The 15,544-nt window shown below is 53.0% G+C and overlaps 1 long non-coding RNA gene across 1 annotated transcript; it reads right to left on the bottom strand.

Annotated features, from left to right (window-relative positions):
* Nucleotides 1–829: 829 nt before the first annotated feature.
* On the bottom strand, nt 830–14,842 carry LOC132809141 (uncharacterized). Its single transcript, XR_009642225.1, has 3 exons — nt 14,769–14,842; nt 10,778–10,905; nt 830–995 (listed from the first exon to the last, which is right to left on the bottom strand). It is a non-coding gene; the product is annotated as an uncharacterized LOC132809141 (long non-coding RNA).
* Nucleotides 14,843–15,544: the final 702 nt, after the last annotated feature.

Below are 15,544 nucleotides of genomic sequence, written 5' to 3'. Positions count from 1 at the left end.
GAGTTCCCCGTAACATTCTGCCCCTGACATTGTATGACTGCCAATCCCCGGAACGTTTTGTCCCTGGAATTCTATAACTGACATTCCCCGGAACGTTCTGTCCCCGACATTCTATAACTGCCATTCTCCGGAACGTTCTGTCCATGACGTTGTTTGTTTGTGAACGGCCGGACGTCAGTGAATTGAACAAACGATAAGATCCCGAGGGAAGAGATCCCGTTCCAGGGAGAAGGAGACACTGTTCCGAAGGCCCCTCAGGCAGTTAAAGGGGTGAATACGTTTTCCCTGCGTTTACATTTCTTCACGACACAGGATCGACCACAATTTAGACCAAAATACAGAAAATTCCCAAACTCCGTTTGTCTTCAGGAAACTGGGAGAGAATCCTTGAGGACAGCAACGTTCCCACCCTCCGTATCAGGAACTGGGATGGACTGACCTGTGTCTGCTCTCGAGTGATCGAGTGTGTGGGAATGATCTAGAAACCATCTGTCCTTTTGGATGTGTCACTGTGTGTTTTGGGGAGGGAGGGATTCTTGTGGTTTATGTCACGTTTTTGTCAGTAAATCCATCCTTCCCATTTGTTATTCCAGCTCCAATTATTTTAATAAATCCCTGAATACACATTTGAAAATCTCACTGGGTCCCCGATCAAACGGGTCCCTTTGCCTCCAGGCTGATGGATAATGCGTTTGTTTTCCTTCCTCACAGTTAACGTAGTGACCATCTACGTCCTGCTTTATAAAGATTGTGGATTGTCTCCATGTGTCAGATGTTACCTGGGGGCCATGGCAGCGGCGGATCTCCTGGTCATCATCCTTGACCTGATCCTGAGACACATTCCCATTGTTTATAAGGAACAGTTTTATTTCCTGGTGTACTCCGTCCCCACGTGTAATATCCACGCCGTCCTGCTTTATGCAGCCACTGACTGCTCTGTCTGGTTCACCGTCACTTTCACCTTTGATCGGTTTGTGGCCATTTGTTGCCAGAAGCTGAAAAGTAAATATTGCAGTGAGAAAACGGCGGCTGTGGTTCTGGGAGCTGTGACTGTGCTGAGCTGTTTAAAGAACATTTTCTGGTATTTTATTCTCATGGCTATGTATTCGCTGGGGAACGCCCCCTGGTTTTGTTTTGTAACAAACGCTGTTCGTGACTCCAGTGTCTGGGCCACAATCGAGTTCCTCCACCACATTCTAACCCCGTGTGTCCCATTTCTCCTGATTCTGCTGCTCAATGTTCTCACCGTCAGACACATTTTAGTGACCAGCAGAGCCCGCAGGAGACTCCGCGCTCACACCAATGGGGACGCTCAGTCTGACACAGAAATGAGAAACCGAAAAAAATCCATCATTTTACTGTTTGTGATCTCGGCCAATTTCATCCTGTTATGGTCAATGTTAATGCTGTATTCTATACAGTACCGGATGTGGTGGATTGGGTCTACCTCTGTGTATCTCCATCCCTTTGTGCGGGAATTGGGCTTCATGCTGCAGCTCTTCAGTTGCTGCACAAACACCGCGATTTATGCCGTGACCCAGACTAAGTTCAGGCAGCAGCTGAAGAATGTGCTGAAATATCCCTTCACCCAAATCCATCCATTCATCAAATTCCCTCATTAATCACACCATCCGGGATTTTCTCATTTCAGTTCAGTGCGTCAGCGATGGAGCAGCCTGTCGCTATGGTAACAGACCGAGAATAGCGCTGGTTTGTCCATCTTTATCCCACAGGGGGGTTACAGGGAAACATTTCAATGTTTCTCACAACTCAGGGGCCAGTGAGAAAAGCCACCATCCCACTGATTGTATCCGTCACTTCCATTTGTAACCAATAAAAATGCTGATTACAGCGTGCCGAGCAGCAGAGTGACCGATGTTGCGTGTCTTTGTGTTGGAGAAGCTGAGCTGGAGAGAGACAGACTCAGGCCCAAGTCCTGGTCCTCAGGGAAGGGGAGGGCACCGCGCCCTGAGCTCAGGAGCTGGGTTTAACTCCCTCTGTCCTCCCGACTTCATACTGGTCTCCCCATTACGTCTCCCCTACACTTTCTCCTCAATACTCTCTCTCTCTCTCATCACCTCTCCTCTTCACACTCTCTCGTTTCCCCTCTCACACACAATCCCCCCAACCCCGGTTTCTCCACCTGCCCACATCTTCCCTATCCCCTCACCCTAACTCTCTCTGTCCTGCTGATTCTGTCTCCCTCCAGCAGTTCCATCTCTACCGCATTTTCCCCTCCTCCTACCTCCCACATCTCACCGCCCCCCCACCACACGCAGCCTCACGAACAATCAACCCCGCACCCCCCAGTCTCTGGTTCAGAGGGAGAGGGAAGGAACAGGGAGACAGAATGTGTCTGAGACAGGGAGGGAGGGAGGGAGGGAAGGAGGTAGAGAGATTCAGTCAGAGAGAAACGGAGGAAGGTGGGGGAGAGAGAGAGACACTGATTGAGGGGTGTCAAGAGTGAGAGAAGGTGTAGGGAGAATGAGGGAGGGGGGAAGAGAGAGAGGGGGCAAGGGAGAGATAGGGTGAGATAGGGGAGGGCGAGAGATGGGACGGAGGGTGGGGAGGGAATGTCAAAAGTGAGGGAGAGGCCGAAAGAGGGGATGGGAGAGAGAGGGAGCACGAGGGGGGAGGAAAAGGGAATAAGAAGGCGAGAGAGGGGAGGGAGGTAGGGGAGAGAGAGAGGGGAGAGGTTGAGAGAGGGAAGTATGAGACAGGGAAGTGAGGGAGTGGAGGACAAGAGAGAGAAGCACGAGAGGGAGGGAGAGTGAGAGGGGGAGAGGAGAGGGAGGGAGGCGAGAGACTGGAGTGCGAGAGAGGAGGAGGGCGAGAGAGAGGAGGGCGAGAGAGGAGATGGTGAGAGAGGGGTGACCGAGTGAGGAGAGGGAAGAGGGAAGGGAGGGAAGGGAGAGACGGGGGTAGGGCGAGAAAGTGGGGAGGGCGAGAGACGGGGGGGAGAGAGGGGGCGGGGGAGAGGGGGGAGGGGGGAGTGAGGGGAGAGGGAGCTGAAGGCGAGAGGGAGGGAGAGGGCGAGAGAGGAGAGGGTGAGAGAGGATAGGGCGAGAGAGGAGAGGGAGGGAGGGGTGGGCAAGAGGGACAGAGAGGGAGACAGCGAGATAGGGGGTGAGAGAGAGGGAGAGGGCGAGAGAGGGGAGTTCGAGAGAGGGGAGTTCGAGAGAGGGGAGTTCAAGAGAGGGGAAGGGGAGAGAGGGGAGTCCGAGGGAGGGGAGAGGATGGTGAAGGCGAGAGGGAGGGAGAGGGCGAGAGAGGAGAGGGAGGGAGGTGTGGGCGAGAGGGAGGGAGAGGGCGAGAGGGAGGGAGACAGCGAGAGAGGGGAGGGCGAGAGGGGGGAGGGAGGGGTTGACGAGAGAGGTGAGGGGACGAGAGAGGGGAGGGAGAGAGAGGAGGGTGAGAGTGGGGAGTGAGGAAGGGAGAGGGCGCGAGAGGATAGGGCGAGAGAGGGGAAGGTGGGAGGGGAGGGCGTGAGGGAGGGTGAGGGTGTGAGAGGGAAGGGAGGGAGGGGAGGGCGAGAGAGGGGTGAGACAGGGGAGTATGAGAGGGGGAAGGCGATAAAGGGTAGGGCGAAAGAGGGGAGTGAAGGAGGTGAGGTTGAGCGGGAAGGAGAGGGCGAGAGAGGGGAGGGCAAGACAGCGGGGAGGGTGTAAGAGGGGAGGGCAAGAGGGAGGGAGGGGCCAAAAAAGGTAGGGAGGGAGGGAAGGGTGCGAGAGGGGAGGGAGGGAGGGGAGGGCGACAGAAGGGCGAAGGTGAGAGATAGGAGGACGAGAGAGGGGAGGAAATTGAGGGCGAGAAAGGCAGTGCGAGAGAGGGGAGTGAGACGGGGAGGGGGAGAGAAGGGAGAGAAGGGAGGAGGCTAGAGAGGAGGGCAAGTGAGGGGAAGGAGAGGGAGGGGTTGGTGAGAGGGTGAGAGAGGGGATGGGAGAGAGGGGGAGCACGAGTGAGGGGGAGGGCAAGAGAGGGGGAGAGGGAGGGGAGGATGCCAGGGATGGAGAGTGCGAGAGAGGTGAGGGAGGGTGGGGAGGGCGAGAGGAGGGGGAGAGGAAGGGGAGGGAGAGAGAGGGGAGAGGTTGACAGAGGGGAGGACGAGAAGGGGGAACAGAGAAAAGGGGTCAGAGAGAAGAGGAAATAGAGCGAGGGGGACAGAAAGAAGGTGGACAGAAAGGGAGACAGAGAGAGGATGGACAGAGAGAGAGGGTGGACAAAGGGAGGGGGACAGAGGGAGGGGGACAGAGGGAGGGGGACAGAGGGAGGGGGACAGAGAAAGGATGGACAGAGAGGGGGGTCAGAGAGAGGGAGGTCAGAGAGAGGAGGGTCAGAGAGAGGAGGGTCAGAGAGAGGGGGGTCAGAGAGAGGGGGGTCAGAGAGAGGAGGGTCAGAGAGAGGAGGGTCAGAGAGAGGGTGACAGAGAGAAGGGAACAGGGAGAGGGGGACAGAGATACGGGGATAGAGTGAGGGGAACAGAGAGAATGGGACGGAGAGAGGGGGAACAGAGATACGGGGATATAGTGAGGGGAACACAGAGAAGGTAACAGAGAGAGCGGGACAGAGATACGGGGATAGAGTGAGGGGAACAGAGAGAATGGGATAGAGAGAGGGGAGACAGAGAGAGGGGAGACAGAGAGATGGGGTACAGAGAGAGGGGGGAAAGAGAGAGGGGAGACAGAGAGAGGGGAGACAGAGAGAGGGGGGACAGAGAGAGGGGAGACAGAGAGAGGGTAGACAGAGAGAGGGGGGAGAGTGAGGGGGCACAGAGGACAGGGAGGGTGGAGAGAGCAAGGGTGGGACAGAGAGAGGGGGCAGAGAGAGGGGGGACAGAGTGAGGGTGACAGAGAGAGGGGAACAGTGTGAGGGTGACACGGAGAGAGGGGGACAGAGATAGGGGGCCAGAGAGAGGAGGGAAACAGAAAGAGGGAGACAGAAAGAGGGGGACAAAGAGAGAGAGAGGGACAGAGAGAGAGGGGGACAGAGAGAGAGGGGGACAGAGAGAGAAGGGAACAGAGAGAGATGGGGACAGAGAGAGAGAAGGGGACAGAGAGAGAGGGGGGACCGAGAGAGAGGGGGCAAAGAGAGAGGGGGACAGAGAGAGAGGGGGACAGAGAGTGTGGAACAGAGTGAGGGTATTAGAGAGAGGGGAAGAGAGTGAAGGTGTCAGAGAGAGGGTGGAAACAGAGAGGGGGAGAGAGGATGGACAAAGAGAGGGTAACAGAGAGTTTGGGGACAGAGAGAGTTTGGGGACAGAGAGAGTGTGGGGACAGAGAGAGTGTGGGGACAGAGAGAGTTTGGGGACAGAGAGAGTTTGGGGACAGAGAGAGGGGGGACAGAGAGATGGGGGCACAGAGAGAGGGGAGGACAGAGAGGGGGAGGACAGAGGGAGGGGGGACACAGAGGGGGGGCCAGAAAGGGAAGGGACGTGGGGGACAGAGAGGGGAGGACAGAGAGGGGGGACAGAGAGAGGGGGTCAGAGAGGGGGGACAGAGATGGGGGGACAGAGAGGGGGGACAGAGAGAGGGGGACAGAGAGAGGGGAATAGAGAGCGAAGGGACAGAGAGAGAGGAATAAAGAGAGTGGGGATAGAGAGAGAGGGATAAAGAGAGGGGGACAGAGAGACAGGAACAGAAAGGGAAGGGACGTGGGGGAACAGAGAGAGGGGAACATGGAGAGGGGAACAGATAAAAGGTGACAGATAGTGGGGAACAGAGAAATGGGGGACAGAGAAGGGGGTGACAGAGAGGGGGTGTGACAGAGAGAGGAGGACAGACTTAGGGGGACAGAGGGACGGGGGATGGGAGGGGACATAGAGAGTGGAAGAGGGACAGCGAGAGGCGGGACAGAGAGAGGGGGACAGAGAGATGGGGAACAGAGAGAGGGGGGAAAGAGAGAGGGGACAGAGAGAGGGGGGACAGAGTGATGGGGGACAGAGTGGGGGGGACAGAGTGAGGGGGACAGAGTGAGGGGGGACAGAGTGAGGGGAATAGAGAGAGTGGGGAAAGAGAGAGAGGGGGACAGAGACAGGAACAGAAAGGGAAGGGACGTGGGGAGACAGAGAAGGGGGGAAAGAGAGGGGGAACAGAGAGGGGAACAGAGAGGGGGGACAGAGAGAGTGGAGGACAGAGAGAGGGGGGGACAGAGAGAGGGGGACAGAGAGAGGGGGACAGAGAGAGGGGGTACAGAGAGAGGGGGGCAGAGAGGGGGGGACAGAGTGAGGGGGGACAGAGTGAGAGGGTTCAGAGTGAGGGGGTTCAGAGTGAGGGTGGGACTGAGAGAGGGGGGGACAGAGAGGGGGGACAGAGAGGGAGGGACAGAGAGGGGTGACAGAGAGGGGGACAGAGGGGGGGGACAGAGAGGGGGGTACAGAGAGGGGGGACAGAGAGAGAGGAACAGAAACTGAAGGGACAGAGAGAGGCGGGACAGACAGAGGGGAAAGAGAGAAGGGGGACAGAGAGAGCGGTACAGAGATACAGGGATTGAGTGAGAGGAATAAAAGGAAGAGCGGGGGACAGAGAGCGGGGGGAAGAGAGCAGGAACGATGGGGGCGAGAGTGGAAGAGAGCGGGGACGATGGGGAAGAGAGGGAGAGAGGGGAACCAATGAGGGAGGGACAGGGGACGAGAGACGGAGGGAGAGGGGACAGGGGAGAGTGGCAGGGGTGAGTGGCGGGGGGAGACAGCGGGGGGAGAGAGCGGGGGGAGAGAGAGGCGACGACGGGGGGAGAGAGGCGACGACGGGGGGAGAGAGAGGCGACGACAGGGGAGAGAGAGGCGTCGACAGGGGAGAGAGAGGCGACGACGAGGGGAGAGAGGGGAGAGAGAGAGGGAGAGAGACAACGATGGAGGAGAGAGAGACGAGAGTGGGCGAGGGAGGGGACCATGGGGAGAGAGAGGGGAAAGAGAGAGGTGTCAAGGGGGGAGAGAGTGTGCGAGAGGTGGGAGATAGTGGACGAGAGAGGGAGAGAGAGGGAGAGAGAGGGTGAGAGAGACTGGATGAGAGAGGAGAGAGAGAGGGGTGAGAAAGAGGAGAGAGAGGTGACGAGAGGGGGGAGAGAGAGGAGATGCGAGTGGTTGAGAGAGAGTGGATGCAGGCGGGAGAGAGAGGGGACGATGGGGGCGTGAGGGGGATGACGGAGGGAGAGAGAGGGGATGACGGAGAGAGAGAGGGGACGAGAGAGGGCGAGGGAGGGGACCATGGGGAGAGAGGGGAGAGAGAGGTGTCGAGGGGGCAGAGAGTGGGCGAGAGGTGGGAGATAGTGGACGAGAGAGGGAGAGAGAGGATGAGAGAGAGGGTATGAGACAGGGAAAGAGATGGGATGAGAGAGGGGTAGAGAGGTGATGAGAGGGGGAGCGAGGGGCCAAGCGATGAGGAGAGAGAGGGGAGAGAGATGAGGAGAGAGAGGGTGACAGGGAGGGGACGATGGGGGAGAGAAAGGGGACGAATATAGGAAACAGAGAGGATGATAGAGTGAGAGGGGGGACGAGAGAAAGGGGACAAATAAAGGAAACAGAGGGGATGAGAGCGCGAGAGAGGGGGACGAGAGAGGGGGACGAGAGAGAGAGGGGGTGACAGAGGGAGAGAGAGGAGACGAATAAAGGAGACAGAGGGGACGAGAGAGTGAGAGGCGGGACGGGAGAGGGGAGGGGGTGCGAGAGAGGGGAGGGGGCGCGAGAGAGGGGAGGGGGTGCGAGAGAGGGGAGGGGGCGCGAGAGAGGGGAGGGGGCGCGAGAGAGGGGAGGGGGCTTGAGAGAGGGGAGGGTGCGCTAGAGAGGGAAGAGAGAGGGGGAGAAAGAAGGCACAAGAGAGGGAGAGAGAGAGGGGACCATAAATCTATTTGTTTTAAAGCAGTGATGGAAAAAGGATAGACCAGATCTAAAAGCTATGTTCTAAATTGGAGAAAGGCCAATTTTGACGGTATTAGGCAAAAACTTTTGAAAGCTGATTGGAGGCAGATATTCGCAGCTAAAGGGACAGCTGGAAAATGGGAAGCCTTCAGAAATGAGATAACAAGAGTCCAGAGAAAGTATATTCCTGTCGGGGTGAAAGAGAAGGCTGGTAGTTATAGGGAATTCTGGATGACTAAAGAAATTGAGGGTTTGGTTCAGAAAAAGAAGGACACATATGTCAGGTACAGACAGGATAGATCGAGGGAATACAGAGAAGAGTATAAAGGAAGTAGGAGTACACATAAGAGGGAAATCAGGAGGGCAAACATGGACATGAGATAAGTCTGACAAATAGAATTTAGGAGAATGCAAAGGATTTTTACAAATATATTGAAGAAAAAAGGGTAACAAGGGAGAGAATAGAGCTCCACAAAGATCAGCAAGGTGACCTTTCTATGGAGCTGCAGAAAATGGGGGAAATATTAAATGAATATTTTGCATCAGTATTTACTGTGGAAAATGATATGGAAGATAGAGACTGTAGGGAAATAGATGGTGACATCTTGCAAAACATCCAGATTAGAGAGGAGGAAGTGCTGGATGTCTTGAAATGGTTAAAAGTGAATATATCCCAAGGAACTGATCAGGTGTACTCGAGAACTCTGTGGGAAGGTGGAGAAGTGATTGCTGGGCCTCGTACTGAGATATTTGTATCATCAATAGTCACAGGTGAGCTGGCGGAAGACTGGAGGTAGGCAAAAGTGGTGCCACTGTTTAAGAAGGGTGGTAAAGACAAGCCAGGGAACTATCGACCGGTGAGCCTGAACTCAGTGGTGGGCAAGTTGTTGGAGGGAATCCTGAGGGACAGGATGTACATGTATTCGGAAAGGCAAGGACTGATTAGGAATAGCCGACATGGCTTTGTGCGTGGGAAATCACGTCTCGCAAACTATAGTGAGGTTTATGAAGTAATAAAGAAGATTGAAGAGGGCAGAGTGATAGTTGTGATTGTTCTGGACTTCAGTGAGGCATTCGACAAGGTTCCCTATGGGAGACTGATTAGCAGGGTCAGAACTCATGGAATACAGGGAGAACTAGCCATTTGGATACAGAACTGGCTCAAAGGGACAAGACAGAGGGTGGTGGTGGTGGTGGAGGGCTGTTTTTCAGACTGGAGGCCTGTGACCAGTGGAGTGCCACAAGGATCGGTGCTGGGTCCTCTACTGTTTGTAATTTACATAAATGATTTGGATGCGAGCATAAGAGGTACAGTTAGTAAGTTTGCAGATGACACCAAAATTAGAGGTGTAGTGGACAGCGAAGAGGGTTACAAAGGATCTGGGCCAGATGGGACAATGGGCTAAGTGGCAGACGGAGTTTAATTCAGATAAATGCGATGTGCTGCATTTTGGGAAAGCAAATCTTAGCAGAACTTATACACATAATGGTCAGGTCCTAGGGAGTGTTGCTGATCAAACAGACAGGTTCATAGGTCCTTGAAAGTAGAGTCGCGGGGAGAGGGAATAGTGAAGGTGGCATATGGTATGCTTTCCTTTATTGGTCAGAGTTGGGAGGTCATGTTGCGGCTGTACAGGACATTGGTTAGACCACTGTTGGAATATTTTGTGCAATTCTGGTCTCTTTCCTATCGGAAAGATGTTGTGAAACTTGAAAGGGTTCAGAAAAGATTTACAAGGATGTTGCCAGGGATGGAGGATCTGAGCTACAGGGAGAGGCTGAATAGGCTGTTTTCCCTGGAGCGTCGGAGGCTGAGGGGTGACCTTACAGAGGTTTACAAAATTGTGAGGGGAATGGATAGGATAAATAGACAAAGTCTGTTCCCTGGGGTTAGGGAGTCCAGAACTAGAGGGCATAGGTTTAGGGTGAGAGGGGAACGATATAAAAGAGACCTAAGGGGCAGCGTTTTCACGCAGAGGGTCGTACATATACGGAATGAGATGCCAGATGATGTGGTGGAGGCTGGTACAATTACAACATTTAAGAGGCATGTGGATGGGTATATGAATAGGAAGGGTTTGGAGGGATATGAGCCGGCTGCTGGGAGGTGGGACTAGGTTGGGTTGGGATATCTGGTCGGCATGGACAGGTTGGACCGAAGGGTCTGTTTCCACGCTGTACATCACTTTGACTCATGGAGGTTATTGAAATAACCTGTGTGGTCGCGCCTGGAGGAGGTTAAAGGCATAAAGGTTTGTAGTTACTGAAGGAAATTACATCAATTGGGACCAGCAGAGTTGACAGAGACTGAGTGCGTTTTAGAGACAGGACGAGTTCATAGTCATCATTAGAAATGCAGAAACTAATTTATGAGAGATGCAGGGTCACTCTGCTTTGTGCACAGAGACAAGGAGGAGTCTAACAGCTGGAGGAGGTTACTAAGGTACAGAGCTTTTTTGTTGTCATGACGGGAAGGTTACAGAGATCATGAAGGTAGTAGGAGTTCAAAAGTCACAAAGACGGGGAGGTTTTTCACGTCTAGAAAGGACTACACTGACAGGGATGCCTGAAGGAACTGATGAGTTGTTTTTCTTCAGTTAAGGAGAGATGTGACAGAACCAAGGATTAAAGGCAAAGGCAGAGACATGGAGAGTTGTACTGGTAGGAGGAGCTTACAGAGATAAGCAGGATTGTAGGGGCTGATAGAGATAGGGGAAGTGGTATCTATGAAACAGACAATGGAGAAACTGACAGACATGGGGAGGGTTCTGTGGAACAGATGAATTTACAGACAAGATGGTGATAATGAAGCCTGAGATTTTTCTCATGTTCCTTGCCCAGCATTATTCCTACATCATGCCCTCAGGTTCTGAATTAAAGCCCATGAACCCCTCCCTGTGCTGTTTACTGTGTGAGTGATCTTACCGGCTGAGGATTTACTGAAGGCTCCAGATCTCACTCTCCATCTCTCTCTGGCTGACCAACTGTCTTCAATGTGGTGATGGACGAGATAGGAATTGGGAATTCTGCTGAGTCTGGGACATCGGGAATACCTACAGGAGACAGAGAAATAGAGAGAATGGGAAATTAGACTGAAGCAATGAAGGTTACACATGGAGAATGGCACTGTGTCCCACGGAGATATGGAAATTCCCTTCTCCATCCATGGCCTGTGCAGTTGCTTCCCTCTGGAGTGGGGAATGCTGTTGGCTCAGGATCTGGAGTAACTGCAAGAGCGAGAGACACTGACAGAGGCAGCAATTAGACCGACATAGTGAGGGATATCACATGGAGAGAAACTGAGTGATATCAGCAGAGTGCTGGAAGGTGTCAGGATCACACAATGGTATCATCAGAAGTGGTTCTGACCAGTGAGCACTGCTCCCAGTTCTCAGGGAGGACTGAGCTATTTTATTGTGATAGGCTCCTCTGGTACCTGGATTATGCAGTGTGCTATAAACGGACACAGATGAGGAGGGGGATAGGTCTGAGGTGAATGGAAATTCCCAAGACCAAAGAGAAAAGTTGAAATATTGGAATACCATGGAGATGTGGATGAAGACCAACAGAAAGAAATAGTAAGGGACTGAGTTTAATTAAAATACGACATTGTCAAATAGATTTGTGACAGGAAATTATTGGTTAAAATAAAGTAAATGCCATTTCCGCCCCTCACAATTCCTCATGCACCACAAGTGACATCACTTCCGCCCCTCACATCATCCCTGATGTCACACGCTCAGTGACTTCCACGGCCCCCACTGCCATGTTTGCCACCACTTCCGCCGGCACCAACACCACTCACCTGCATTCTGCTGACACCACCCCCAAGTCCCACCATCACCATCCCCGCCCCAGAACCCTGAGGGGAACACCACTCCTGCCCATGACTCCATCCCCATTGCCCCTACCTCCACACCCACTCCAGTTACAGACACCGTCCCCTCCCCCAGCTCCACACCTGCACCTGGTCCCAGCTCCCACTCCTGCCGAGTTTTCACCATTCCCCCTGACCTCCCCCTCACTGAGGACGAATGATCAGTCCTCAGCAAAGGCCTCACCTTTATCCCTCACCGTCCACACATCAATTAATTTAATACACGCCGTGACATCGAACACTTCTTCCACCGTCTCCGCCTCAGAGCTTACTTTGACAATGAACACTCCCGCCTATTTTCTGAGGACCCCTTTTCCAGCCTCCAATACACTCTATCCACCTGGACACCCCGTTCTGGCCTATTAACTGCCTTAGATCTCTTCATTTCTAACTTGCACCGAGACATTAACTGCCTGAACCTATCTACCCCCCCAATCTAACCTCTCACCCTCACAACATGCAGCCCTCCAATCCCTCTGCTCCAATCCCGACCTCACCATCAAACCAGCAGATAAAGGGGGTGCAGAGGTAGTCTGCTGCACTGACCTTGACACCGCTGAAGCCATGATGCCAATTCAAAGACACCTCCTCCGACCACCCCCTCTACCATGACCCACCTCCCATCACCAAAATGTCATCTCCCAGAGCATACAGAACCTCATCACCTCAGGAGGAGATCTCCCACCCACAGATTCCAACCTCATAGTCCGGGATCTCCCACTTCCCGGTTCTGCCTCCTTCCCACGATCCACAAGCCTGACCATCCTGGCCGACCCATTGTCTCAGCATGCTCCTACCCCACCGAACTCATGTCTGCCTACCTCGACATTGTGCTATCCCCCCAGTCCAGGAATTGTCCACGTACTTTCGAGACACCACCCACACCCTCCACTTCTCCAAGACTTCCGTTTCCCTGGCCCCCAACGCCTCATCTTCACAATGGATATCCAATCCCTCTACACCTCCATCCGCCATGACCAGGACCTCCAAGCCCTCCGTTTCTTCATCTCCCGACGTCCACAACAGTACCCTTCCACCGACACTCTCATTCGTTTGGCTGAACTTGTCCTCACCCTTTACAATTTTTCCTTCAAATTCTCCCACTTCCTCCACACCAAAGGGGTAGCCATGGCACCCGTATGGGCCCCAGCTGTGCCTTCTCTTGGTTGGCTACGGAGAACAGTCCATGTTCCGTAGTTACAATGGCACCACTCCTCACGTCTTCCTCCGCAACATTGATGACTGCATTGGCACCACCTCGAGGTGTTTGAGAAGTTTGAGCAATTCATCAACTTCAACAACACATTCCACACTGACCTTAAATTTACCTGGACCATCTCTGATACCTCCCTCCCCTTCCTAGGCCTCTCCATCCCCATTAATGACAACAGACTTGACACCGACATTTTTTTACAAACCTACCGACTTATACAGCTGCCTAGATTACATATTTTCCTACCCTACCGCCTGCAAAATTCCCAACCCATATTCCCAATTCCTCCACCTACGCCGTACCTGCTCCCAGGTGGGCCAGTTCCACCACAGAACACACCAAAAACCCTCCTTCTTTGGAGATCAGAATTTCCCTTCCTACGTGGTTAAAGATGCCCTCCAACGCATCTTGTCCACATCCCGCACCTCCACTTTTAAACCCCACCCCTCCAACCGTAACAAGGACAAAACGCCCCTGGTATTCACCTTCCACCCTACCAACCTTTGCATAAACCAAATCATCCGCCGCCATTTCCGCCATCTCCAAACGGACCCCACTACCAGGAATATATTTCCCTCCCCACCCCTCTCCACTTTCCGCTAAGACCATTCCTTCCGTGACTACCTGGTCAGTTCCACGCCCCCCAAAAAGCCACCCTCCTTTCCTGGCACCTTCTCCTGCCACTGCAAGAATTGCAAAACCTGCGCCCACACCTCTCCCCTCACCACCATCCACGGCGGCAAAGGAGCCTTCCACATCCAAAGTTTTACCTGCACAAACACCAATATCATTTATTGTTTCCGTTGCTCCTGATGCGGTCTCCTCTTCATTGGGGAGACTGGACATCTCCTAGCAGAGCACTTTAGGGAACATCTCTGGTACACCCATTCCAATCAACCCCACCGTCCTGTGACCCAACATTTCAACTCCCCCTCCCACTCTGCCGAGGACACCTGGAGGAAGAACGCCTCACCATCTCCCTTGGAACCCTTCAACCCCAGGGCATCAATGTTGACTTCACCAGTTTCCTCATTTCCCCTTCCCCCATCTCATCCCATGTCCAGCCTTTCAGCTCAGCACCGCCCTCATGACCTGTCCAAATGGCTTATCTCCCTTCCCACCTATCCACTCCATCCTCATCTCTGACCTATCACCCCCATCCCCACTCCCATTCATCCATTGTACTCATTGCTACCTTCCCCCATCCTCCACTCTGACCTAGCACCTTCTTCCCCACCCATTCACCTATTGTACTCTATGCTACTTTCTCCCCATCCCCACCCCCCTCTCATTTATCTCCCCACTCTGCCACACCCTGCCTCTGTTGCCCGAAACATCAATTTTCCTGTTCCTCAGATGCTGCATGACCTGCCGTGCTTTTTCAGAACCACTCTAATCTAGACTCTGGTTTCCAGCATCTGCAGTCCTTGTTTTTTACTTATTGGAGGAGAAGATTACCGAGATAAGGCATGTTGTAGACACTGCACAAAGTTACAGGGATAGGGATGGTAGTCTGGAATGCAGTACATTTCAAGTATGTGGAGGGATGATCGGGAAGGGAGGAGGTTACAGCGATAGGACCTGTTACAGGAATTAAAAATTATTGAAGACACTGGACTACAAGACATGCCATAGATACACTGTTGCAGAGTAGTTAGCTTTAATATAACAGAACTTACATTGGGGCGGTGATTGAGCCTGGTGTGTGTGTGTGTGTGTGTGTGTCTACTCTGCTCCCTCGAGCACTGTGTCTATGTCATGTTGTGTTAACAGATGTTTGGAGCCCTCTCATTGTTCTTTGCTCTGTGCACTGTGGGGGATCTTACCTCACACAGGATTTATTGAAGGCTCCAGATCTCCCTGCCCTTTGTCTCTCTCTGGCAGACCAACTGCGTTCAATGTGGTGATGGACGATCAACCCCGCAGCTGGGAAGGCTATTGAGTCAGGACTTTCCTGAGGACCTACAGGAGACAGAGAAATAGACAGAATGGGAAATTAAACAGATGCAGTGAGGGTTACACATGGAGAATGGCACTGAGTCCCACAGAGATCTGGAAAATGGACCGATATTAAGTAATAACCCCAGATTGCTGGAAGATGTCAGGATCACACAGTCATGTTGGAAGAATGGGTTTAACTTCATGTTGCCCTGGTAACAGTGCTCAGGGATGAGCATCCAGTGAGCAGGTGAAGTGATGGCCTCGTGGTATTATTGCTAGAGAATGTATCCAAAACCTCAGCTAATGTTCAGGGGAGGCAGGATTGAATCCCGCCATCTGAAAAGGAGACATTTGAAATCAATAATTTAAAAAATAATAATTAACAATACACAATTAAGTATGAAACCATTCCTGAAGTACAACAAATGCAAACCCTTGTCCTTTCAAGAAGGACATATGCCCATTCTGACCTGGTCTGCACGACATCCCCACTGCAAAGTGTTTGCCTCTCAATGACCCTCTGAAATGGCCGAGCAAGTTACTCAGCTCAAGGGCAGCTCCGGCTGGGCAAGAAAGGTTGGTCAGCCAGAGACTCACACCTCCCATATCTGATTTTTAAAAAAAATCTATTCGAATGTTTCCCCTGGAACTGTGCTGGGGC

Source organism: Hemiscyllium ocellatum, unplaced genomic scaffold (assembly GCF_020745735.1).
Source record: "Hemiscyllium ocellatum isolate sHemOce1 unplaced genomic scaffold, sHemOce1.pat.X.cur. R18, whole genome shotgun sequence".
NCBI classification, from domain to species: Eukaryota; Metazoa; Chordata; class Chondrichthyes; order Orectolobiformes; family Hemiscylliidae; genus Hemiscyllium; species Hemiscyllium ocellatum.
This window is presented reverse-complemented; position numbering and strand designations above follow the sequence as displayed.